This window comes from Bos mutus, chromosome 15, assembly GCF_027580195.1.
Source record: "Bos mutus isolate GX-2022 chromosome 15, NWIPB_WYAK_1.1, whole genome shotgun sequence".
Classification (NCBI taxonomy): Eukaryota; Metazoa; Chordata; class Mammalia; order Artiodactyla; family Bovidae; genus Bos; species Bos mutus.
Window position 1 is genome coordinate 44496321 of NC_091631.1, and position 27532 is coordinate 44523852.

The 27532-nt window shown below is 39.5% G+C and overlaps 1 protein-coding gene and 1 pseudogene across 1 annotated transcript in view; both read right to left on the reverse strand.

The window, feature by feature from the left end:
• The window catches only part of PIK3C2A (phosphatidylinositol-4-phosphate 3-kinase catalytic subunit type 2 alpha), a 106572-nt gene extending 79687 nt beyond the window's left edge, over window positions 1–26885 (reverse strand). Inside the window, 1 exon segment of the mRNA XM_070384040.1 lies at window positions 26764–26885. The gene's annotated coding sequence lies outside the window, so the exon portion shown is untranslated.
• Window positions 20211–21560, reverse strand: LOC102272376 (adenosine kinase pseudogene; annotated as a pseudogene).
• Window positions 26886–27532: the final 647 nt, after the last annotated feature.

Consider the following 27532-nt stretch of genomic DNA (forward strand, 5'->3'; position numbering starts at 1 on the left):
TATCTAGTTTGTTTCACTTTTTCTTTTTCATGTTCAGTGCTCCCATTTCATTTAGTTTATGTTTTCCAATTTTTCCATCTCTGTTTTTTATATTCTTTCTCAAGCCTTTATCAAGTGTAGTAAAGCTTTTATATACATACATATAAATAGTATGTATAACATATACCTCAGAAAACTTGCAAATTTTTGCCTAACTAAAAAATTTGACAGTTTGACTCCACTTCACTTAGTATAAATAGAATGCTAGATTTCTAATTAAAAAAAATAGATATGTAACAAGCAACAATGATTTACTGCATAGCACAGGGAACTATAGTCACTATCTTATAATAATCTATAATGAAAAATAATTTCAAAAAAATAATACATATGTATAACCAAATCACCTTGCTGAAACACTGCAAGTGAACTGAACTTCAATAACATATATAGTATGAAAAAAAAAGAATACTCTCCCATCTAATTCATTCATGGAGGGGGAAAAAAATCTCATAATAAAAAAAAAAAATCAAGTACTTTGGTACTAGGCACTATACAAATCTGTCAAAGACAAAAAAAAAAAAACCAAAAAACAAAACACAGTGTTCAGGGATATGTTTGGTTGGAGTACCAAAGTTCAACAGAAATAGAATGCAAGTCACATATGGAATTTAAAATTTTTATTGCTACATTAATTAAAAGAAAGATGAAATTAATTTTAATAAACTTTAATCCATTATATCCAGAATATTATTATTTCAATAGATAGTCAATATGAAAAATATAAATGGGATGTTTTACTAAGGACTATCTTATCATCCTTTGCAGCTTTTCTATTTTTAAAGTATGTAATTTCCAATTAGCCTTTTACAATTAGAAAACTTAACATTTCATAGAGAAACATGTTCACAACTAATCACACAGGATAAATTACAAAAAGATTAAATATTTAACTGTTTAAAAAAAAAAACTGAATCATAGGAGGCTTCCCTGGTAGTCCAGGGGTTAAGAATCAACCTTGCAACACAAGGGACACTGATTTGATCCCTGGTTCGGGAAGATCCCACATATCATGGAACAAGTAAGCCTGTGTGCCACAACTACTGAGCCCACACGCTTCAGCAGTAGAAGCACGAGTGCCTAGAGCCTAGGCTCGGCAACGAGAAGCCACTGCGATGAGAAGCTCACACACAGCAAGAAGAGTAGCCTCCGCTTGCCACAACTAGAGAAAGCCGCATGCCGCAACAAAGACCCACAACAGCCAAAAAAATATAAATAAATAAAAAAATGAATCTTAAAAAAAAAAAACTTAAAACGTAGAATCATAAAACTGAAGAAACACCGAATTCCTACATAACATCAACATAAGAAAGGGTGCTGTTAGTAATATGATTAAAAAACCTAGAAGTCATGAGAGAATATTCAAATACGTATTTTAAAAAAATAACTTTTATTTGTCATTCAAGCACCACTGAATTTATTCATCTTTTCAATAAATATTCACTAGGTGTAGGTTAGGAGAACGCAATGGCACCCCACTCCAGTACTCTTGCCTGGAAAATCCCATGGATGGAGGAGCCTGGTAGGCTGCAGTCCATGCGGTCGCTGAGGGTCGGACATGACTGAGCGACTTCACTTTCACTTTTCACTTTCATGCATTGGAGAAGGAAATGGCAACCCACTCCAGTGTTCTTGCCTGGAGAATCCCAGGGATAGGGGAGCCTGGTGGGCTGCCGTCTATGGGGTCACACAGAGTCGGACACGACTGAAGCGACTTAGCAGCAGCAGCAGTAGCAGCAGGTGTATGTTCAACACCAGGCACTGTTCTAGGTGCTGAAAAGTTACATAAAAATAACGTAACCATTAAGACTGTCAATGAAAGAACAAACTGGGGGAAAAAATGTGCTACTTATATCACACAGAAAGAACTATTTTCATAACATAAAGCCCATAAAGAAAAACAACCTTATAGGAAAATGGACAAAAAGTTTGAATAGGCTGGTCACAAAAAAGTAAAGACACCTACCCTTATTCATGTTGAGGTAATAGCAATCTTATACTAAACCTGATTTTATATCAAACTGATAACAAACACACAGAGGGGAAAAAACTCATCATATGAAAACTTGTTAGGTACATATAACAGCAGATAAAGGAAAAATTATTGTTTTAAATGATGCTAGAAAAGTAGAAAGGTGAAAACTTAACGAACAACTGAATTGAACTGAACTGAGACAGCACAGAAAGGCAAGAAAAAGAAACACGACAGGATCAAAGAGGAAGAAACAAAACACTGTTTTCTGATAAACCAACAAATCCAAAGAATATGCAGGTAACTAATAGAATTACATGTCGGAGCTTAACAAGGTTGCTGGAAATGATATTGAAATTAATTATATTTCCATATACCCATAAGGAATGGTTAGAAAAGGCAATTTTCAAAAAAGCAATATTTATACTAATAAGTTCACACACATGAAACTCACTAATAATATATGTAATTCACAAGTTGTAGGGAAAATTATAAAAGTTTACTGACAAATATCAACTATTTCAATGTAATGGATATTTTCTCATGTTTACAGATTTGAAGACAATTTTATAAAGATGCCACTTCTCCTGAACCAGATTTACAGGTTCAGTGCAGTCCCAATCAAAATACATTCTGTTAATATAAAATTTGACAAGATGTTCTGAAATTTATACAAACCAAAAGGGTCAAAACAGCCAAGACTTTCTTGAAAAAGAACAAAGGGAAAGGACTTGCGCTAGCTATCCATTAAAGACTTACTACAAAGCTCATTTTACTAAAGATAGTACGGTATTTATGCAGGAAGAGATAAATCTAAATATCATGTTAAGAGCCCAGAAACAGACACACATACACAGATGCCTGATTTAAAAAAAAAAAAAAAAAGAGGCATTTCAGAATAAATGGTGCTAGAACAAATTGCAGGAAAAATGAAATGGACTCCTCCTGAACTCTTTAAGCAAAAAATCAACTCAAGGGAAGCCAAATACCAAACTTTGAAAGGAAAAACTATAAAGCTTTTAAAATCAGAGAAAGGAAAAATTTCTTAAGTAAGATATAGAAAGAACAAACCACATGGAAAAAAGTAATAAATTTGACTAGAGTAAAATCCAGGACTTTCATCCATCAAGACACCAAGGAGATCTGTACACCTGAAACTAACACAACATTATAAATCAACTGTATTTCAAAAAAAAACAAAGAAAATGATAAAAACAAGCCACAGAAAGGAAAATATTTTTAACATGCAACCAAAGGATTCAATGGAATAGGAAATGGCAACCCACTCCAGTATTCCTGCCTGGAAAATTCCAGGGACAGAGGAGCCTGGCTGGCTATATAGTCCATGGGGTGGCAAACAGCAGGACAACGACTGAGTGACTGAGCATCCAAGGATTCAAATCCTGGATTAAATAACTCCTACAAATTAAAAAGAAAAACAGATGATCTAAAAGGAAAACAGGCAAAGACAAAAACTTAATGAAAAAGAAATCCAATAATCAATAAATATATGAAAAAACAATAAATATATGAAAAAAAGGTTAAATCTTAGGAGTAAACAGGGAAATGCATATTAAAACTTCAGTAAGATATCATGACACATACATAAACCTGGGGGAAAAGTTTAAATCTTACTTACTTAAGCGATAACAAGAATGTGAAACAACGGGAAATCAGACACTTTGCTAGGATGAATGTAAATTGGTAAAGTTGTTTAACAAAACATGGGTCATATAGAAAAGTTGAAGATACCCTTACTCTAAAGCCCAGCAATTACATTCCAGTGTATATATTTTACAGTAACTCACACATACGTGCACAAAATATATGTCTAAGAACTTTAAAATAACATGGCCCATAATAGCCCCAAACAGGAAAAAACCACCCTAATTTTCACCAATCTAAACATGGATGAAAGAGAATACGTTCATGGTCTGTTTCTACTCACATCACTCCGAACACCAAATATGTGGGGTTTTTTCCCACTCTGAAGAGTTCTCCAACTCTCCATATACCAACTGGCTGTTCTACAATTCAATTCAGACACCGCCTACCCAGAGTTAATGTCAGAATCCACAGGTTTACAGGCACAGTAGTTCTACAATGATTGCTCTCACTGCAGAACTCAGTTTCAAGTACTGGATTCCGAGGTTACCCACGTTATTGTTTAGCCTAGGTTCAAATCAGGGGTTCCCAGGATCCCACCTCGGGTTTGATAAATTGCTAGTAAGGTTCACAGAACACAGGAAAACAGCTTACTTATTACCATTACCAGTTTATTACGGAGTAAACTATTCAGGAACAGCCAATGGAAGAAATGTATAGGACAAAGTTGGGGGGAGGGAAGTGTTTGAAGGTTCCATGGCTTCTCTGGAGGTACCATCCCCTGAGCACCTCAGTGTGCTCACTAACGTGGAAGCTCCCTGAGCCCCATCATTTTAAGAGCTTTTTAGTTCAGTGCAAGTCACTCAGTCATGTCCGACTCTTTGCGACCCCATGGACTGCAGCACACCAGGCTTCCCAGTCCATCACCAACTCCCAGAGCTTGCTCAAATTCATGGCCATAGAGTCGGTGATGCCATCCAACATCTCATCCTCTGTCATCCCCTTCTCCTTCTGCATTCAATCTTTCCCAGCATCAGGGTCTTTTCCAACGAGTTGGTTCTTTGCATCAGGTGGCCAAAGTATTGGAGTTTCAGCTTCAGCATCAGTCCTTCCAATGAATATTCAGGACTGATTTCTTTTAGGATTGACTGGTTGGATCTCCTTGCAGTCCAAGGGTCCAAGGGACTCTCAGGAGTCTTCTCCAACACCACTGTTCAAAAGCATCAATTCTTCAGCGCTCAGCTTTCTTTATAGTTCAACTCTCACATCCATACATGACTACTGGAAAAATCCATAGCCTTGACTAGACAAGACCTTTGTTGGCAAAGTAATGTCTCTGCTTTTTAATATGCTATCTAGGTTGGTCATAGCTTTTCCTCAAAGGAGCAAGCATCTTTTAATTTCATGGCTGCAGTCACCATCTGCAGTGATTTTGGAGCCCAAGAAAACACTCTGACACTCTGTCCACTGCTTCCCCATCTATTTGCCATGAAGTGATGGGACCGGATGCCATGCTCTTAGTTTTTTGAATGTTGAGTTTTAAGCCAGCTTCTTCACTCTCCTCTTCTCACTTTCATCAAGGGGCTCTTTAGTTCCTCTTCACTTTCTGCCATAGGGTGGTGTCATCTGCATCTCTGAGGTTATTGATATTTCTCCTGGCAATCTTGATTCCAGCTTGTGCTTCTTCCAGCCCAGCGTTTCTCATGATGTACTCTGCATATTAGTTAAATAATCAGGGTGACAATATACAGCCTTGACATACTCCTTTCCCAATTTGGAACCTGTCTGCTGTTCCATGTCTGGTTCTAACTGTTGCTTCTTGACTTGCATACAGATTTCTCAGGAGGCAGGTAAGGTGGTCTGGTATTCCCATCTCTTTCACAATTTTCCACAGTTTGTTGTGATCCACACAGTCAAAGGCTTTGACATAGTCAATAAAACGGAAGATGTTTTTCTGGAACTCTCTTGCTTTTTCAATGATCCAAAGGATGTTGGCAATTTGATCTCTGGTTCCTCTGCCTTTTCTAAATCCAGCTTGAACATATGGAAGTTCATGGTTCACATACTGTTGAAGCCTCGCTTGGAGAATTTTGAGCATTACTTTGCTAGTATGTGAAATGAGTGCAATTGTGTGGTAGTTTGAACATTCTTTGGCATTGCCTTTCTTTGGGATTGGAATGAAAACTGACCTTTTCCAGTTCTATGGCCACTGCTGAATTTTCCAAAGTTGCTAGCATGTTGAGTGCAGCACTTTCACAGCATTACCTTTTAAGATTTGAAACAGCTCAGCTGGAATTCCATCACCTCCACTAGCTTTATTCATAGTGATGCTTCCTAAGGCCCACTTGACTTTGAACTCCAGGTGTCTGGCTCTAGGTGAGTGATCACACCATCATGGTTACCTGGTCATAAAGATCTTTTTTGTATAGTTCTGTGCATTCTTGCCACCTCTTCTTAATATCTTCTGCTTCTGTTAGGTCCATACTATTTCTGTCCTTTATTGTGCCCATCTTTGCATGAAGTGTTCCCTTGGTATCTCTAATTTTCTTGAAGAGATCTCTAATCTTTCCATTCTATGGTTTTCCTCTATTTCTTTGCACTGATCATTTAGGAAGGCTTTCTTATCTCTCCTTGCTATTCTTTGGAACTCTGCCTTCAGATGGATATTTCTTTCTTTTTCTCCTTTTCCTTTAGCTTCTCTTCTTTTCTCAGCTATTTGTAAGGCCTCTTTAGTCAACCATTTTGCCCTTGTGCATTTCTTTTTCTTGGGGATAGTCTTGATCACTGCCTCCTGTACAATGTCATGAATTTCCGTCCACAGTTCTTCAGGCACTCTGTCTATCAGATCTAATCCCTTGAATCTATTTGTCACTCCCACTGTATAATGGTAAGGGTTTTGATTTAGGTCTTACCTGAATAGTCTAGTGTTTCCCCCTATTTTCTTCAATTTAAGTCTGAATTTTGCAATAAGGAGTTCATGATCTGAGCCATAGTCAGCTCCTGGTCTTGTTTTTGCTGACTGTATAGAGCTTTTACAGAGATTTTATTACATAGGCATGGTTCATTAAATCACTGGCAGGTTGATTAGTTCAATTTCCAGCTGTGGAGAGTCCCTTCCCCAGAGGTCAGGGGGTGGAGCTGGAAGTTCCAACCCAGCAGTCACACCTTGGTCTTCCTGGCAACTAGCCCTCATTCAGAAACTATCCAGGGATCCCAGACAATAGTCATCTTATTAGTATACAAAAGAAAATGGTCTGGAGATTCCAAGAGTTTTAGGAGTTGCATGACAGGAACTAGGGACAAAGACCAAACATTTACTTTTCTTTATATTGTAATTCATTCAACGGAATTCTGTACATCAGTGCCAAAGATTGAATTAGAACTATAAAAAAATAGACAAGGGCTTCTGTGGTGGCTCAGAATCAGTTGGTAAAGAATCTGCCTGTAAAGCAGGAGGTTACCTGCAATGTAGGAGAGTGATCTGGGTTCGATCCCTAGGTAGGGAAGATTCCCTTGAAAAGGAAATGGCAATTCACTCCAGTACTCTAGTTGGGAAATCCCATTAAGAGAAGAGCCTGGTGGGCTACAGTTCATGGGATTGCAAGAGTCGGACAGGACTTAGCGACTTCACCACCACCATTGCAAGGCATTGTACAAGATGCAATGGATATAATATGAAGAGGCACATGAGAAATACAGTCCCTATCTTCAAGGAGCAATAGAATTAAACCCAAGGCAAGTGTAGCCAATGTCACAAGAGTCTATAAAAAGTGTGAGGGAAGGAGTTCTGCGAGAGTGACAGTATAGCTGGCCTCAGAACAAACTCTTGAAAAAAAAAAAAAAAGATAAAACTTAGAAAAATAATGTTAAACAAAGTGAAAGTGTTAGTCACTCAGTCATCTCTTAATTAACTCTTTGAGCCCACCAGGCTCCTCTGTTCATGGGATATCCCAGGCAAGAATACTGGAGTGCATTGCCATTCCCTTTTCCAGAGGATCTTCCCAACCCAGGGATTGAACCCAGGTCTCCTGTATTGCAGGCCTGATTGTTTACCATCTGAGCCACCAGAGAGGCAAAGGGAGAGACAAAAATACGAAAATTTCATCCATATAAAGTTCAAAAACATGAAAAACTACACTGTCTAGTGTTTAAGAATGCTTACGTAGCAGTGTAACCTCAAAGAAAAGGAAAAGATTATCAAAAGTTAGAATAGTGGCTGCTCATGGAGGGAGGGAGAGATTTATAAGGGAGAACAACACTGGGGACTTCCAGAATATCAGCAGTATTTTAGTCTGTAAAGTCACAACTGGTTAAACAAGAGTTTGTTTTACAATTACTATTTGTTAAACAATCATACATGATTTGTGAACTTTTTTCTGTTATTTCACAATAAAAAAGAATCCACTTCCCACATATTTAAAAAACTGAACTTTCTTTTCTATATTATACGTGGTATGTGAAAAATAAAGAACATCTGCATTATGAATTGCATGTGAGTTTTTTTCCTTACCCCCACACAGCAAATTATGTGAACACAAGAAGTTCGCCTTTTTAGTGATGCCATAGAAAAAAAAAATACAAGTAACAGCTATATTATCCTTTTTCATTTGCCAATCTATTAGGCTAAATTAAGGATACTGCTCTAAGTCATTAAGGGATATGGGGAAAGTGTTAAGGGATAAAAGAAAACAACAAACTATAAAATACAGTTTCTCAAATTTTCACCATCTGTGAATCACTTCATAGGCACTGCACATAACATGATCAATGCACTTAAAAAATATTAACTGCATTTAAAAACACATAGTAAGATATTCCTATCAGTGAGAGGGATGACTGTATACACTCACCATTGTATGCATGTCCAGTATATTTAGTTTGCTTCTTATTTGAATTAAACTACAAAATCTTAATTCAATTATAGCATGTCAGGAAGGCAGTAATGTTTGGTGGTGGCTCTATGAAATAGTTATGGATATGTGTATAAAATCTTAGAGGCTATACTTTCAAATATTTCTGAATTTAGGCATTTCTTCATTGTATTCTTGCTACCATCCTAGACCAAAATAGCCTCCCAATCTGTCTGCATCACCCTTCAATCCTACCCCTTCACACTATTCTCAACACAGCACCCAGAATGATACTGAAAAAGGTCATCTCACCCCTATGCTGAGAACTTGCAGTTGTTTCTGTCTCACTCAGAGAAAAGATAAAATCTTTGTAAAAGTCCTCTAGGCACTCTAAAACTAGTCACCCTATTTCTTCTCTCCTAAAACTCACCTCTCTGCTACTGTCACACTGGTCTCCTTGTTCCTCAAACACATATGCCTCTCACTCAGAGCTTTTGCTCTTTTGCTTCCTCTGACTGGACTGTTTTTCCCCTGGAGAGCTGAATGGCTCCCTCTTCACCTCCTTCAAGTCTTCCATCGAGAAGGTAACATATGATTAAAGTCTTCCCTGATAACCTAGTTATAACCCAATGTTCTCTAACTCAACTGCCTATGCAGTTTACTTATTTTCTTCTTAGCACATAGTACCATCCTATATATTGCATATGTTACTTATTTTATTATCTATGTTTCCCCACTAGACTACAAATTTCATGAAGCTGGAATTTAACTTCTGGATTCACATTCATATCCCTAAGCACCTAGAACAGTCTTGGGACAAGCAAGAAGCAGTTCTTCACTGGGGAGTGTCTTCGGTATTCTGCAACATACTCAAGAGTACACAAAAATATACTCAAAACAAACATTTTAACCTAAGAGACACAACAGATTTTTAATCCACTCTTGTTGCATTTGTTTTCATTTAAAGTACTTAGAAATCATCTCAAATGTGGCAAATAACAACCATGAATTTCTTTCTCTGAGGGAAGAAAATCGTGTGTACATATTTTCAGAACTGTTCTTCAGAGCCACATGCTTTTTAGACAGACTGAAACACATTATTATTTTAAGTACATGTGGGATGTACAGTTCATGTCTGCTTGCTGACTTAAAATACTGGCCTTGGGCTCAACAGAGCAATTTAGAGATGACCTTTAGTTGTTATCTATGTAAAACTAAAGGCCTGAAGTCATGAAAGTAATTGAGACTGCATGGAGATAATGTTCAGGGTGAAGAGAGAAAAAGAGAAATCATGAGGGCCACAAATATTTAAACAGGAAACAAAAGGTCAAAAGAAAATAACAGATAGGTGTAAAGACTGGTAACAGAAAACTAAGGGAACAGGATGTCCTAAAATGGAGAAGCTACAGAGACTGATACAGAATGAGGACTGAAAAAACTAGATTTAAAACGTCATTTGGGATTATCTTAACAACTTTACTGATATGTAATTAACTTATAAAATTCATCCATAGTTATTTTTGATATATTCAGAGTTGTGTGACCATCACCACTATCAGACTTCAGTACATTCTCATCACCCCCCAGTATAACTCTTACCCATTAGCAGTCACTCCTAATTTCCCACTCTCAGACTCTCATTAGTGATTTAGACAGGTATGAAAACTGAAAAAGCAAGGAATTACATGTAAAAAGGGCATATTCTTTGACAGTAAAGGGAACTAGATAGATAGGAGGAGGTGTCAGGAATGGCTGTTGAAAATGGGAAGCAATTTCAACATGTGGTAGGTTGAAGAGGATTCAGGGCACAAAGACTGAAAGGCACAAGAGATAGAAGATAAATATTAGTACTAGCTCAGACACTGGGTGCAGATGAATAAGAGAATCAGAAGCAACAGATGCATGGGTCTGACTTGGAAAGGAAGAGTTACCTTAGCAGACTGAGGTGACAGAGGTAAGGAATTACTAAGAGAATACCTGAAAATGGAGGACTGGGAAGAGCCAATGATAGAAAGTAGACTCAGATGGTAAAGAACCTGCCTGTGGAAACCCAACCCAGTATTCTTGCCTGGAGAATCCCATGGACAGAGGAGCCTGGTGGGCTACAGTTCATGGGGTCATAAAGAGTCAGACGTGATGAGCGACTAACACTTTCACTTTCATCTAAACCTTGGTAGAGTTTTAGATATTTCAAGCTTTACTATTTTAAAATGAATGTCATAAATACGTAATATAAATTTTCTCTTACTAGAATATACAAAGTGGCAAGAGACTGTCACTCTCACCCTAACAATGAAAATCAAGCCAAAAACGCTTTAAAAAAAATAGTTTTAAGACATCAGAGAGTAGACAACATTAAAAAACCAAATGAATTAAATTCCAGAAAGTGATAAAACCTTCAAATCAGGCCCATCACTACTCCCAACCCTAACACAGCAGGGAGAGAAGAATGCACTGTAGACAGGATTAAAGTGAAATAAGCCAGACTTCTAACAATCACATGGAGGCCAGCATGACAGTTTAGAATTCAGAGGAGTGATAGAGGCAAGGCAGAGTGGTCTAAAATACTAGATAAAGAATTACATGGAACCCCAGACATGGAACAAGTCTATACCCACTCATCAACTCTTTCCCATGGGGCTTTACTAAATGCATAGGTAGCACACTGAAAAGCTGGAAGCAGGACAGAAAAGCTGAAAGAGATCCCCTGGTGAGGTGTGTGGGCCTCCGTAAAGTACAAGGCAGCCACTTGCCAAAAAGGACTGGGGAGGTGAGCAGGGAGAAACCTATCAGAGCTCTCCAAGTTTCCAGCTACTGATGGCTCTGGACATGGCAGAGAGCTAAGAAAAAGCCCTCCAAGGCATCCTAGACTTTTGCACACTCTAAGACAGCTGCCCTCCAGAAGCTGGGATAACGGAAACAAAGCAGAGATCCAATGAGACACAGAAAGCAGGACTAGACAACAGAGACTCCCAGCAACCTAAACAGCTGGCAGCAAGGCTACAAAACCAATCTCTGGAATCAAGACAATGCTCAGATCTCAAATTCTACTCAAGAGAAAGTTATGATTCTGCCCCAAACTATTTCAATGCAGTAGTGAACCGAATCAAATTAAAAGCTGCAACAAAGCACAGACCCCTCTGACTTATAAATCAGACTATCAATTTAGTGGCCTGACAAAATAGAGAGTATTTTGAAGGTAAATATTAAGTAAGTAATAAATAAATTTCAGGATCCAAATTTAGACAAGCTGTCTGGCATGTAATCAAAGATTACAAGACAAACAAGAAAATGTGGCCCATGCAAGAGGCAGTCAAAATAAGCAGACACAGATAGGCCCAAATGTTGAAATTGTCAAATGAGAACTTTTAAAGTAATCTGGATGAAAATGCTAAATTTAGCAGAAAAGATAGATGATACACATGAAGCAGGGGAAAATTTCAGCAGAGTAATACACTTTTTTTTTTTTTTAAAAAAAGGAAGAACCCAAAAAATATATTAGGAAATAAAAATGTATCAGAAATGAAGAATTAATTACATGGACTTAACAACAAAGAAGACTGGCAAACTCAAAGACAAATCAATAGAAAATATTCCAACTAAAAGAGAAAAAAGGAGAAGTAAAATAGAATGCTGGAATTCTACCGGACAATTTCAAATGGTCTAACATACATGTAATTGGGGGGTTCCCTGGTACCTCAGCTAGTAAAGAATCCACCTGTAATGCAGGAGACCTGGGTTCGATCCTTGGGTTGCGAAGATCTCCTGGAGACAGGAACGGCTACCCACTCCAGTATTCTTGGGTTTTCCTGGTAGCTCAGACGGTAAAGAATCCCCCTGCAATGCAGGAGACCTGGGCTCAATCCTTGGGTTGGGAAGATCCCCTGGAGAAGGGAATGGCTACCCAGTTCTCTTCTCCAGTATTCTTGCCTGGAGAATTCCATGGACAGGTGAGCCTGGCAGACTACAGTCCATGGAGTCGCAAAGAGTTGGACACAACTGAGTAACTTTCACTGTGCATGTAATTGGAGTCCCAGGCGAGGAGAGACTGAACAGAACAAATATTTGAAGAGAAAATGACCAAGAACTTTCTATAAGTGAAGCAGGTCATCAGTCAAACAAATTTAAGTTGAGTGAAGCCCAATAGGATAAAAATATACCAGAGAATTAATCTAATGGGGTTGCAGAGGAATGTAGATTAAACTACTTGAAAGAAATGGCTTCAGTTTTTACTGACATTGGTGGCTGCTACTGCTGCTGCTGCTAAGTCGCTTCAGTCGTGTCCGACTCTGTGCGACCCCATAGATGGTGGAGTTTAGGTCAAATCAATATAGTTATCTACAGAGCCTGTTCCTAAAGAAACCAGGGAGGTTTCGATAATAATTTCTCTGGTACAGTTTAATCATTTTTATCCAAATTTAGATATGTTAAATGTGTAGAGTTATATTTCTAGGTTTAGGGTATGCCACAATCAAACTTCTTCATTTCAACCTAACTTAATTTTACTCTGTAGATTTTTAGTGAAATTTTTTAAATAAAAATTAAGAATAAGTTAAACCATCAAGCTCAATTTCTCTCCACCTAAAAATCCTCTCTAAAAAAAAAAAAAACCTAAAATTTCCATCTACCAATATGAACTTTTATAGTCAAACTTAATATACCTCCAAGGAGGGGAAAACCAGTATACTCAATTATTAGATTAAGAAGCTGAAGGTATGTTTTATGCACAGACATTCACGTGATCTGATTTGCATTGTTCAAAGATCTCTATTTGCTCTGCAAAAAACAGATGTAAGAAAAACAAAAACAGAAACCAGGAAACCAATTAACAAACAACTGAACCGGTATAGGAAAAAATTAGCAATAACCTGAATTAGAATGACAATTCTGGAAATAAGTGGCTTCGTTTAAACAAATGAAAAGAAGTTTAGATAGTAAATAAAGTGGGGGGGAAGTAGCGTGATAGAGAGTGATTTAGATAGGGGATAGTATTTTTAATAGTGGAATGAGGGAAAAGATGAAACTGGAGCCATAACCTGGACATAAGAAACCAGTGAAGTCATGGAGAAAAGTTAACAGTCTTCCCAAGGTTCTCCACAAGTTTAAAGATGTATGGCCTTAGCCTGGATCTTGTATTCTTTAACCTCTATACCACACTTACAATTATGCTTTGCCCAAGGATTATAAACAACTAATAAAGGGCTTAATTCTTCCATTTTGACAAAAAGCAACAGCTACACTGGAGTCTAATAAGCACTGGCAGTCACTGTATCACCTTCAGCCCTTGGCGCATTCTACACATAGGAGATTCACAATCAGAGCATTCGCCCAGAGCAACTTTCTGTATCTGCATATGTGTATCACTGTGTGTGTTTGGGAGGGGGACAGAGAGGGAAACACTGTTATTAGCAAGAGGTCCTATACAAAGACACTTTACTGACAAAGCAGTTTTCAATCTAACCCAGAATCCCAACAGTAGTACTGCTTTGTGAAGATAATTAGTGAACTTTGGACTACTTTATTGTTCATTCATTTAACATGAATCATTAAATATACTCTGATATTACCCCAATTCCAACACGGCAAATAACAGTAAGCTTTTTGTGTTGTTATGGTATATGCTTCCATTTCCAACATGGTTTAAGGTAGGAAAAAATACAACTGAGAGCCCCCAAATAAGGAATAATAATGAAAATGATGTGAATACTTCTGAATTTTTTCTCCCAAACTGTCAATTTCTATGGCTAACAAAAACTTGTTTTCACAAGTTTTTGTGAAATGTAATGTAATTACATTTCGAAATATGTAATTTTTTTCAAGTAATGCATGAAAATTACTAGTTTTATAAAAACAAGTGATAACAAAGAAGAAAAAATGAAGTTGCATTTTTTTTGAGTAGACCCAAGCTCAAATATCATAACTCCTTCTTATTAACTGTGTATTCCTAAATAATTTATTTAATCTGTCTTTTTCTTAGTTTTCTCATATGTAAAGCATAGATATAGTGTTGTCAGGATCAGATAAAATAATATATATATAATAATATTATATACATATATAATATATATAAAAGGCATTTAAAAAATACATTCAGTTCAGTCGCTCAGTCGTGTCCGACTCTTTGCGACTCCATGAATCGCAGCACGCCAGGCCTCCCTGTCCATCACCAACTCCCGGAGTTCACTCAGACTCACGTCCATCAAGTCAGTGATGCCATCCAGCCATCTCATCCTCTGTCATCCCCTTCTCCTCCTGTCCCCAATCCCTCCCAGCATCAGAGTCTTTTCATTACATTTGTTCAAATATTAGAACAAAGGTAGCTTAGTTCAGCTACCTGAAAGGTAGCTTAGGAACTTCCCTGGTGGTCCAGTGGTTAAGATTCCAAAAAAAAAGGCTGCTTATTGCTAATAAGCATATAAAAAGATGCTCAACACCACTACTCATTCAGTTCAGTTCAGTTCATTCAGTTCAGTCGCTCAGTCGTGTCTGACTCTTTGCGACCTCATGAATCTCAGCACGCCAGGCCTCCCTGTCCATCACCAACTCCTGGAGTTTACCCAAATGCAAATCAAAACCACAATGAGATACCATTTCACACCTACTAGAATGACTATAATTTTTAAAAAGGATAGACAATCAACCAAGACCTACTTATATAGCACAGAGAACTACACTCAGTATTTTTCAATAACCTCAGATATGCAGATGACACCACCCTTATGGCAGAAAGTGAAGAGGAAATAAAAAGCCTCTTGATGAAAGTGAAAGAGGAAAGTGAAAAGGCTGGCTTAAAGCTCAACATTCAGAAAACTAAGATCATGGCATTTGGTCCCATCACTTCAAGGCAAATAGATGGGGAAACAGTGGAAACAGTGTCAGACTTTATTTTTGGGGGCTCCAAAATCACTGCAGATAGTGACTGCAGCCATGAAATTAAAAGACACTTACTCCTTGGAAGAAAAGTTATGACCAACCTAGATAGTATATTGAAAAGCAGAGACATTACTTTGCCAACAAAGGTCCGTCTAGTCAAGGCTATGGTTTTTCCAGTGGTCATGTATGGATGTGAGACTTGGACTGTGAAGAAAGCTGAGTGCCGAAGAATTGATGCTTTTGAACTGTGGTGTTGGAGAAGACTCTTGAGAGTCCCTTGGACTGCAAGGAGATCCAACCAGTCCATTCTGAAGGAGATCAGCCCTGGGATTTCTTTGGAGGGAATGATGCTGAAGCTGAAACTCCCGTACTTTGGCCACCTCATGCGAAGAGCTGATTCATTGCAAAAGACTCTGATGCTGGGAGGGATTGGGGACAGGAGGAGAAGGGGACGACAGAGGATGAGATGGCTGGATGGCATCACTGACTCGATGGATGTAAGTCTGAGTGAACTCCGGGAGTTGGTGATGGACAGGGAGGCCTGGTGTGCTGCGATTCATGGGGTCGCAAAGAGTCGGACACGACTGAGTGACTGAACTGAACTGAACTGAAGGGAAGAGAACCTGAAGAATATGTGTGTGTGTGTGTGTGTGTGTGTGTATAACTGTACATTGTTATTTAGTCACTAAGTCATGCTTGACTCTTTGCAACCCCATGGACTGCAGCCCACCAGGATTCTCTGTTTATGAGATTTTTCCAGGCAAGGATACTGGAGTGGGTAGCCACTTCCTTCTCCAGGGGATGTTCCCCAACCAGGGATCAAATCCACATCTCCTGTGTTGGCATGCAGATTCTTTACTGCTGAGCCACCAGGGAAGATAACCACATACACCTGAAGTTAACACAAGATTGTAAATCAACTATAGTTCAATATAAATAAATAAATAAATAAAGGAAAAGAAGCATTGACAAGGATATAGAGAAACTGAAACCCTCACACTTTGCCAATAGGAATATAAAATGTTGCAGCCACATTTTAACACTTTAAAAAAAATTGAAGTATAGTTGATGTATGATATTACATAAGTTACAGGTATACAATATAGTGATTCACAATTTGCTTTTTCCCAATTTTTTTGGCCCAAAACTCCGTGTGGTCTGTGGGATCTTAGTTCCCTGACCAGGGATTGAACCCGAGCCCTCAGCAGTGACAATAGAGTCCAAACCATTGGACCACCAGAGAAGTCCCCACATTATTTAAAGGTTATACTCTATAGTTATTATAGAATATTGGCTATATTCCCTGTATTGTACAATATATCCTTATAGCTTATTTTATACATAATAGTTTGTAACACTCAATCCTCTACCCTCATGTTGCCCTTCACCACTTATTTGTTCTCTATATCTGTGAGTCTGTTTCTTTTTTTGTTGTATTCAATAGTTTGTTGAATTTTTAGATTCTACATTTAAGTGATATATATGTGTCTTTCTCTGTCTGGTTTATTTCACTTAACATAATATCTGCCAAGTCTATCCATATTGTTACAAATGACAAAATTTCCTTATGCCCAAGTAGTATTCCATGGTGTGTACACACACACACACACACACACACACACACACACACACACACACACACACACACACAGAGTATCTTTATCCATTCATTTGTTGACTGGCAGTTGAGGTTGCCTCCATATCCTGGCAATTAAGTAAAGTCAAAGAGACAGAAAAGTAGATTAGCAATTACCAGGAGCTAGGAAGAAGAGGTGGAGAAGGCAATGGCAACCCACTCCAGTATTCTTGCCTGGAGAATCCCAGGGACGGGGGAGCCTGGTGGGCTGCCGTCTATGGGGTCGCACAGAGTTGTACACGACTAAAGTGACTTAGCAGCAGCAGCAGGAAGAAAGGGACGGGGTAGTTACTGCTTAATGGTACAGAGTATCTGTTTGGGGTGATGAAAAACTTTGGAAATAGAAAGCGGTGATGGCTGCATTAACATCGTAAATATAATGTCACTGAAATATACACTTAAAAATGATTAAATGACAAATTTTGGTATATATAGTTTACAATAAAAAGTTATTAGATAGTTATCTTGACAGAAACCTTCACACACCTTCCACACAAAAAACTTAATTCTAGAATCTTGTTCTTGACAGTTAGCAAATATAGTTTACATACATAAAAAGTAATACAGGAAACCAGGTCCAGAGTTTGTCGGGATTCTCTGTACTATCTTAACAATTTTTCTGTAGTCTAAAACTGTTATAAAAATTTGGCTTTTTGTTGAAAGGGTATATTGAATCTCAAAACATGCTAAGTGAAAGAAGCCAGATTCAGAAGACTATAGGTATAGGATGATGCCAATTTTATATGCCATTCTTGGAATGCAAAACTATAGAAATGCAAAAGAAAAATCTGTTGCTGCCAGAGACTGGAGGGTGAGTGGGAGGGACCAATTTACAAAGGGCATAAGGACACTTTCTAAAGTGATGCAATTATTTCATATTTTAACTATGGTAGAGGCAGTTACATACTGTTACTATTCCTTATAATTTATAGCATCTTTGGAGAAGGCGATGGCACCCCACTCCAGTACTCTTGCCTGGAAAATCCCACGAACGGAGGAGCCTGGTAAGCTGCAGTCTGTGGGGTCGCAAAGAGTCGGACACGACTGAGCAACTTCCCTTTCAATTTTCACTTTTATGCATTGGAGAAGGAAATGGCAACCCACTCCAGTGTTCTTGCCTGGAGAATCCCAGGGACGGGGGAGCCTGGTGGGCTGCCGTCTATGGAGTCACACACATTAGGACACGACTGAAGTGACTTAGCAACAACAATAGCGTTGTACACCCAAAACAGATGCATTTTACTATAAGTAAATTATATATTAATAACTGTCTTTAAAAAAAAACCTGAACAGCTACAATCTCATGTCATGTATTTTAATATACGCAGAATTCTAGTCTGATAAATATCATCATGCAATCTAGTCAGATGAAAGCAGGCTACATTCTCAAGCCAAAGAGTGCTTTGCTCAATTCACGTACACACTAAACAAAAAAGAAAAGTCAGAACAGTTATAAATTACATTATGAACACATACAAAGTGATTTAATAAATCAATCTGGTTATGGCTACTCACAGCACTATGGTTTTAATTACAGGTAACTCCGTCAGAGTTATGGGGGCTGGGGTGGAGAAGGCAATGGCACCCCACTCCAGTACTCTTGCCTGGAAAATCCCATGGATGGAGGAGCCTGGTGGGCTGCAGTCCATGGGGTCGCTAAGAGTCGGACACAACTGAGCGACTTCACTTTCACTTTTTCACTTTCATGCATTGAGAAGGAAATGGCAACCCACTCCAGTGTTCTTGCCTGGAGAATCCCAGGGACGGGGGAGCCTGGTGGGCTGCCGTCTATGGGGTCGCACAGAGTCGGACACGACTGAAGTGACTTAGCAGCAGCAGCAGCAGCAACTCCTTCAGAGTTTATGGGGGCTGGGGTGGGGTGTATACCTGCTTTGTATGATTTCCAAAACTGCAAATAAAACATTTGAAAAAGTATTCTCCCATTCCCTAATAGACAGGTATTGATGCTTTGTGCTTAGTTGCTCAGTCGTGTCTGACTCTTGCGATCCCATAAATGGTATAGCCTGCCAGGCTCCTCTGTCCATGGGATTCTCCAGGCAAGAATACCAGAGTGGGCTGCCATTTCCCTCTCCAGGGAATCTTCGCAACCCAGGGATTGAACCCAGGTCTCCTGCATTGCTTTCAGATTCTATACCAACTGAGCTACAAGGGAAGCCCAATGGGATGTAGCTCTCCCAACAATAGCCAAGTTCTTTTCCCACCTCACCAGAAGGTAAGTACCCCTTATCTTTGACTTCCTTCTATTGTCTCTTCTCATTTTCCCCTTTTATCTAGAAAGATCGTCTGCTTTTTCCTCCCACTCCACAGTAGAACTTTAACAATACTCAACATCTTCCTGTTTCTCTGAGCATTTTCTGAAAGTAAATTGTCAATTTCAGTTTTTTTATAGGAAAATACTTCTAAAAATTACCTGTTTCAATTAGAATTTCCCATACTGCAAATTTTTAAACCAATTCTCCTTTATGAACACTGCCTATTCTTTTCTCATAGTAAAATTCTTATCAAATCCCTACTGATTTCACAATAGGAACTCAAATTACTCTGCTGCTCATTAGTCAACAACCTGTCTTTCCATACTCTTAGCCATGTCTTCCACACTACTCAAGCCACAAGTTTAGAGTATGTGCTAAGATTTCCTGAATCATCCAAATAATATAAAAATTCTGACCACTGGCCTCTAAATATTTATTGCAGATGTCTATTTATCCTCATCTCCTACTTCACCTGTGTTGTTTTTATGTTTTTATTTTTTTTCCCTTTATGACAAGTTTTTATTTGTATCAAATACAGAGTACCATAAGTAAATATAAGATTATGACTTGAATATTTTAATATAGCTTATAATTTGGCAAATTAATTATCCAAAATTTATTACATATTTGAGTACACACTGATGAAATTACTTGGCATAACTTGGAAAGATAAATATTTCTGTACCTTAACCATTTGTCATGTATATATGTGGTACATATATGAACACATGTGTGTGTATATGTGTACAAACACTTCTGAATTAAATATACTTGTATAAAAGCTAAAGATTTATGTATTATCTTTAATTCCTTTAAAAAAATCTATTCTATTAAATTGCATCTGCATTCAAAGCAGAAATGTAAAAAAATGATCACTTTGCTTAGTACACATGAATTTACAATGTAATGGAAAATGAAACAAAAATTTCAATTGAAATACTATATTTCTGTTTAATTGACATTTACCTGGCACTATCAGACTATGGAAATAAACCTCCTACTTTAGGTTGTTGAGAGAATAAAGATTCTATTGTGTATTACTGTACCCCCTATATTAAGATTCAACATTATTATAGTAGGAAAGGTGGCATTTTCTTCTTTATTAATATGGGAATTCTCAGGAAACAATCAAGGCAGTGTCTGTACTCCTGGGATGCAGTTTCATGCTTTTCCATCAGTGGAAGTCTGGCTTCTCAGGAAAGGTGCAGCCAGTCCTCCTAATTATGACACTTGCAGCATAGTGGCCAGCACAGATGCATTCAGTTAGGGGCTTGTCAGAGACCAGCTGAGACAGAAAACCTCCAACAAATGCATCTCCAGCTCCACTGGTATCGACAATTTCTTTCTGGTCTTGATCCAAGACAGCAAAAGTGGTGACTTCACTTTCTGTAGCCAGTATGGTGTCCTCTCTCCCTTGGGTGAAAATCACGATTCGCTGCCTCTTTGAGTTGACTTTTGGCAGAGCCTGTCTTTCTGGCTATTTCTTTAATGTCTTCAGTCTCAAAGCCTTGCTCTCTAGCAAAAGTGGCAGCTTCCACCTCATTTCCAAAAAGTATGTCAACAAAAGGCATAACTTTCATCAATGATTCCTTGTAGAACTGACTAATAAATGGTGCAGACAGATCCAAAGTGAAAATTCTGTTGTTTCAAGAAGCATGGTGAGCCACTTTTAAAACCAACTCTGGAGAAACTGTGAGGAAAAAACCTAGTATATAATAAACTCTCGCTTTGTCCACCAATATCCAGTTTTTCTCCATATCAAGATGTTTTTCCTTTTGGTAACAGTTGGCAGCAGCAAGATTAGCTACAAGTGAGCTGTTGCCACCAGTGATGCATGCAGCACAAGTTCCTGTTGGCTGCTCATTCTGTTCATAGTAATGAGCATCCACATGGGCTTCAGCAGCTTTTTTCTTCAGGATCTCCCCAAATGTATCTATCCCAATGCATCCAAAAAATGTTGCTGCTTTGTGTGGCTGCTGAATCATCCACTGGGCCACTTTAATTGAATTCTGGGTAGAGCCACCAGAATGATATTCAACTTTGAATTTTTTTACAAGTTCATCAAACAGTTCCTTATGTTTCTCTTCAGCCAAAATCTGGTCATTAGGTTTAAGAGAATACTTACCAAGGAAATCCTTATCCACTACAGCAGTGATGTCAAGAAGAGGATTTCCCATTCCAAAGAGAATATTTTCACTGATGGCCATCATAGCTTCACCTTCCAGCCCCACGCGACAGCGCTCACGTCCGATGCTCTGCGTCCGAACGGGTGGCAGCAGCAGGTACCACAGCCACCACTTCTGAGCTCAAGCACTCCACGACCGGGGAGCGCGTCCTCACACACCCCGCGTGCAGGCGGCCCCCCGTTTTTATGTTTTTAAATGAGCCATGCAAATCCTTCCTTAAAGCTTAATTTCTTCTCTTATCTAAGTTTTCCCCAAGTTGTTCCCTGAACACTGGTATAGCTCTGTCCTTGACACTTCATCACTTTCTTCCTACAATAATAGTTTAAAATCTAAATTCTTTGCTCAAAATAAAAAATCTTGCCTAGTTAACTCTCATCTATTTTAAGTGTGTGTGCGTGCGCTTAGTTGCTCAGTCACGTCCGACTCTTGCGACCCCATAGACTGCAGCCAGCCAGGCTCCTCTGTTCATGGGATTCTTCAGGCAAGAATATTGGAGTGGGTTGCCATTTCCTTCTCCAGGGGAATCTTCCCAACCCAGGGATCAAACCCAGTTCTCCTGCATTGCAGTCAGACTCTTTACCACCTGAGCTACGACGGAAGCCCAATTTTAAGTGTAACTAAACCATAGTGGTAACCCACTCCAGTATTCTTGCCTGAGAAATCCCATGGACAAAGGAGTCTGGCAGGCTGCAGTCCATAGGGTGGCAAAAGAGTTGGGTACGACTTAGCGACTAAACAACAATACCACCCCTTACATTTTTCTTTCCCATTAATAATTTTTTAATAACTAAACTACTCTCTGCTTCAAGGCAGGAATTACCCATCAATACACTCCAAAATCTGTTAAGGGCTATGTATCTAAACACTCGAGCACCATAGAAGAGATGCAATGAAGAGAACTCTAGGCTAGCATTGTAAGCCTGCTATGTTCAAGCAGTATCTGTAATGTATTATCCAAAACAAGTCACAGCTTCACTGGGTCTCATTTTCCTCTTCAAGAAAATGAAAAAAATACCTGCTCTATTTACTTCACAAAGAATAAGGCTGGTGGAGGGGGAGAATTAAAGGCTCTATAATCATCAATCAACACAAATGTAAGGACGTTATTTACTTTATCATTGTTAGTCATAGTTATCATGACTAAAATAAGCCTATTTTTTTTTTAAAACCAAACTCAATGCACAACAAATTAAATGAATCAGCGTTGTACATCATTTATTCATCAATAAGGTAACTTTTGTATTATAAGACTAATGAAAGCTATGTGTTTAACAATAGGGTTGTCAATTTTATAGTATATTAATTCATTCTCAAGGTGAAAAGATAAATACTCTGCTAAATAATTGCCTTCAAATCTATTACAATCAAGAGTGTTTAAATACCCCATTCACTTTTGTACCCAAATAGCTGAATTAAAAAATTTAAGAAACTCTGGGCTTCCCTGGTGGCTGCTTAGTGGTAAAGAATCTGCCTGCCAATGCAGGAGACACAGGTTCAATCCCTGGTCCAGGAAGACTCCACATGCTACAGAGCAACTCTGCCCGTGCGCCACTACTGAGCCTACTGAACTGTGCTCTAGACCCCAGAGCTGCAACATACATACCCTAGAGCCATGCTTAGCGACAAGAGGCCACCGCAGTGAGGAGCCCTTGCACCGCAACTAGAGACTAGCTCCCACTTGCCGCAAATAGAGAAAAGCCTGCACAGCGACAAAGACCCAGTACAGCCAAAAATAAATAAATAAAAATATTTTTTAAATGTTTTTAAGAAATCCAAAAAGCTGTTTAAAATTGTACAAATCTCCATTCGCAATAGCACCCCACTCCAGTACTCTTGCCTGGAAAATTCCATGGATGGAGGAGCCTGGTGGGCTGCAGTCCATGGGGTCGCTAAGAGTCAGACAAGACTGAGCAACTTCACTTTCACTTTTCACTTTCATGCATTGGAGAAGGAAATGGCAACCCACTCCAGTGTTCTTGCCTGGAGAATCCCAGGGACCGGAGAGCCTGGTCAGCTGCCGTCTATGGGGTCGCACAGAGTCGGACACGACTGAAGCGACTTAGCAGCAGCAGCAAAATGTCCATGTACATTCTCTCACTGTGCTTTGAATCCATCACTTGTTATAAAGAACAGACTGCAGAGACCAAGAGAGATACAAAGTATACATAAAAGCACAAAAGAAAGATGTTTCAAAACCTGACTGCACCAGACACAGGGAAAACAGTCCCAACAAAAACTCTATGAACAACCTGAACGATATCCTACAGCAAATCAATTTCTTCTTTTTTTTTTTTTTAGCAAATCATTTTCAAGTATAATTCCAATCTAAAGGCATGTATGAATACTATCAAAAGGAGTAGAAATTATAAATGACTACATTTATACTATTCTCATAGGAGTTGTTTTTTCTTTTCAAGCAAGAATCCGAGACAGAAAAGCAGAATTTTCATATTCTTGAACTGTATTGTCCAGTATTGTATATGCTAAACACAAACAGGGCTTCCCAGATGGCTCAATGGTAAAGAGTCCACCTGCCAATGCAGGACACTCGGGTTCAATCCCTGAGTAGGGACGATCCCCTGGGGAAGGAAATGGCAACCCATTCCAGTGTTCTTGCCTGGGAAATCCCATGGACAGAGGAGTCTGGCGGGCTACAGTCCATGGGATCCCAAAAGAGTAGTGGGCACGACTTACCAATTAAACAATAAACACAACAGCTACTGAGAGCTTGACAAGTAGTTAGTCCAAAGTAAGATGTGTTCTAAGTGTAAAATGAACACCAGATTTCAAAGATTTACCAAGAAAATGTAAAATACCTTACCTACGTGGCTCTCATTTAATATTTCTACTAAACAGCAGTGATTTAGATGTAGTCCAACTCTCACATGAAAGAAACAAGATACCAGAGGTATTAAACAGCTTGGTAGTATCTCGGCAGGGTCTGGAAGCTGATAACGTCTAACTTTCCCTCATTAATAAAAAGAATTAATCCTTTAATACTCAATTTGAGCACCTCCATCCTCATCAGATGCACTCATTCTCTCTCCATCTCTCAAGCCAGGTGATCATATCATTCTTAGTATTTTGGATCCACCATCCTTACATGCCATTATATCCATACTGTTATAATTTGTGTTTGTCTCCCCAAATGGACTAGAGAACTTATTGAGGACAAGTACTATCTCATTCGTTTTTCTATTCCTAGAACCACTGCTGTACCAGGCACCCTGTAGGCCCTCTGGATACAACCAGATCTTCCATAAAATGGACTTTTAGCCTTAGTCAGGTACACCACAAATCAAGTAAATGAACTGTACTGAAATATTCACCTTTATAATTTACATGCCTTAAATTATTTTTGGAATATGGCAAATACAATAAAATGGGTAATTTATACTATCAAAGAAACACAAGTTACACAGCATAAAAAAAACTGCTTCGCCCTGTTGCTCTGAAAAATTTGGTCCAATGCTCTGATAAGAACTCTGAACTCTTGGGAAATTCAACATTCTTGGTTAGGTATAAGTTCATTTACTGAATGTGCTTACTAAGTGCAAAAACACTGGGCTAGATTAAAGAATGATTCCTGGACATGGGAACTGATGTACCAATCTTCAATTAATTGAAAATTTTAGAATCATTTACAGCAGAAGGAAGAAACAATGAATCATATGCTTAATATACAACTAATTATTACATAAAGTTATAGTTTCTAGAATTCCTAAATGCAAGCATGCCAACTTTTATATCCCATGAAACAGAAAAAACTGTAAAATCTATGGATGAAAACAATGTACATATATTGCTTGCCAAGAAAAACTGCAAGCGACATGCATACAAAACACAACACAACAGAGACTTTCCTAAGAAAAAAACTGGTTTGGAATCTACTAATTTAGGCAAAATTACTTGAAGCAGCTCTATATGTACTTTGTACCTATGTAAAATCACTCTTGAAATAGGTTTGAGTTAAATAATCCAGTCAAAATGTTTTTCAGTACTTAAAGACTATCATAATATTAAACAAGCAGTTATCTTCAACAGTACAGACCTCAACTAAAGCACTTCGGTCTAATTTGCTCCTCTGAATAAGAGCATCAGCCCCAGCCCTGGCTGAGTTGCTGAGAGGCGTCTTATGTGGAAACTTAACCACAAGCCAAGGAGGCAAAGGTACAAAGTCTAGCCTGGAATCAGTGTTCCTGGATCTCCCTACAGCCTTCCTTCACCACTCTTCTAAGAATAGCTTTCTTTTTTCTGAATCTCTTCTAATCTGTGGCTTTGCTGCACCAATGTTACACAATTTTTCCAACAGCATCTTTCTGCCTGACACCAACCTGCAAAGATTTTGGGGTACTGCTTTAATAAATAATCTTGTTCAAAAACAAAGGTCTCCTTCTTTACACTCAATTCAACACCCACTGTTCAAAATAAAAATATAATTACAACCTGAACTCCCATCAGACTAACAGAAGGAAAGAACTAGCACAGGCTCCCTCTTCCACGTTCCTTATCTCCAGACTTTACTCCTTATTTTTCTCCTTTCTCATTTCCCTCCGCAATGCCTGCTCCACCCGCCCCCCCAAAAAACTCCAAAGCTGCAGAATCTCGTTTTTAAAGCCAAACCATAAAGCATGCGCTCTTTTTCCTTCAATTATTTATTGTTCCTCCGTCACTCAAGAAGACTTAGGCAAATATTTTTAATCTGACCGCCCTCCCAGAAAGATGATGCGCTAAATACACACAGAAATAATACTGTCTTCCTGAAGCAAGTGGATTGGATTCGCGGCAAAAAAAAAAAAAAGCAACCGGGGAAGGGGGGTGGGTGGAGAAGAAAAAGGATCTGTAGCCCCCAAAGCCGGAGATGGGACAAGGAGGCGAAAAGAAGCGGGGAGGGGACGGGGGACGGTTCACAACTGAGAAGTGCAACACACGCACTCGGCAGAATTCAACAATTCGACCAGAGAATAGGACCCGCCACTGCGGCTCCAGCCCGGTCCCGAGAACAAGGGGGTGGCTTCCCCTCGCCCTTTCGGACAATACTAACTCCCAGGAGCCCCCTCCACCCACCACCCCCGACAAAAGGGTCCTGGTGGGATGCGGGCACCTTCGGAGGGGAAGCTGGCAACGGCCGGGATGGAAGCAAGGCCCAGGGAGAGGTGAGTCGGACTGGGGCAGCGCCAAGAGTACGGGATGGAGGGTCAGAAGCGGACACCCGGGGGACTTGGGGCCGCGGCAAGAGACTCTCCCATCCAAGACCCCAGGGGCCCTTCAGCGCCTTTGGAGAGCAGGGTCCCCGGTTCCGGCCCCCGCCGCACCTACTGTTCCTCACCTCACGCTGCCTGAGCCTCTGCCTCCACCACAACCCAAGGCGCCACAGCCGCAAAAATCCGAGCCATTTTCCACTCAGTCGCCTCAGCCGCTGCCGAGAGCTTCGGCGGACACCGCGGCCAGCCAAGCATAGACGTCACTTCCGGTCGGGAAAGCACCGCCTTCCGCACCCAGGCTTCTTTCGGATTGGCTGGTGCGGAGGGCCTACCTGAGGTAGTGGGCGGGGCTTGGGTGAGTCGCGTGAGGCTCTAACTCCGGTAGCTGCGAATGAGTCGGGCTCCTGGGGTATAGTGCCCAGCAGGCTTGGGATGTCTTTTTGTGCAGCCCCAGACCAGAGGAGAGGGACTCCGGGGACCCCAGTCGGCCACCTCTCAAACCCAGCGTCCAAAGCGCCCCCCAGCCACTGAACTACTTTACTGTTCCCGTGCCCTCTTCTTGGACTCTGCGCTCGTCTCCATCCGGACAGCAGCTCCCAGATTCGTGGTTTTGGCCCCAGGCCTGCGGACATTAGCTTGTGATTGGAGGATTGAAAGGAACAGGGAAGATATAAAATCGTTCACTCCAACCAGCGTCTACCGTTTCCTCACAGTGGATCAGGTGCTGCGGGGTGTGTAATTAGTAGTCCGCCCATCACGTGGAGTGTTTAAAGTGCTTTCGCATCATATTTAATCCTCACAACAGCCAGGTGAGAAGGTGGCCCAATGATAACTCATAACCAGACGGCTCTTTTCTACATCACAAAATATCTTTACATACAATCTCCATAATAA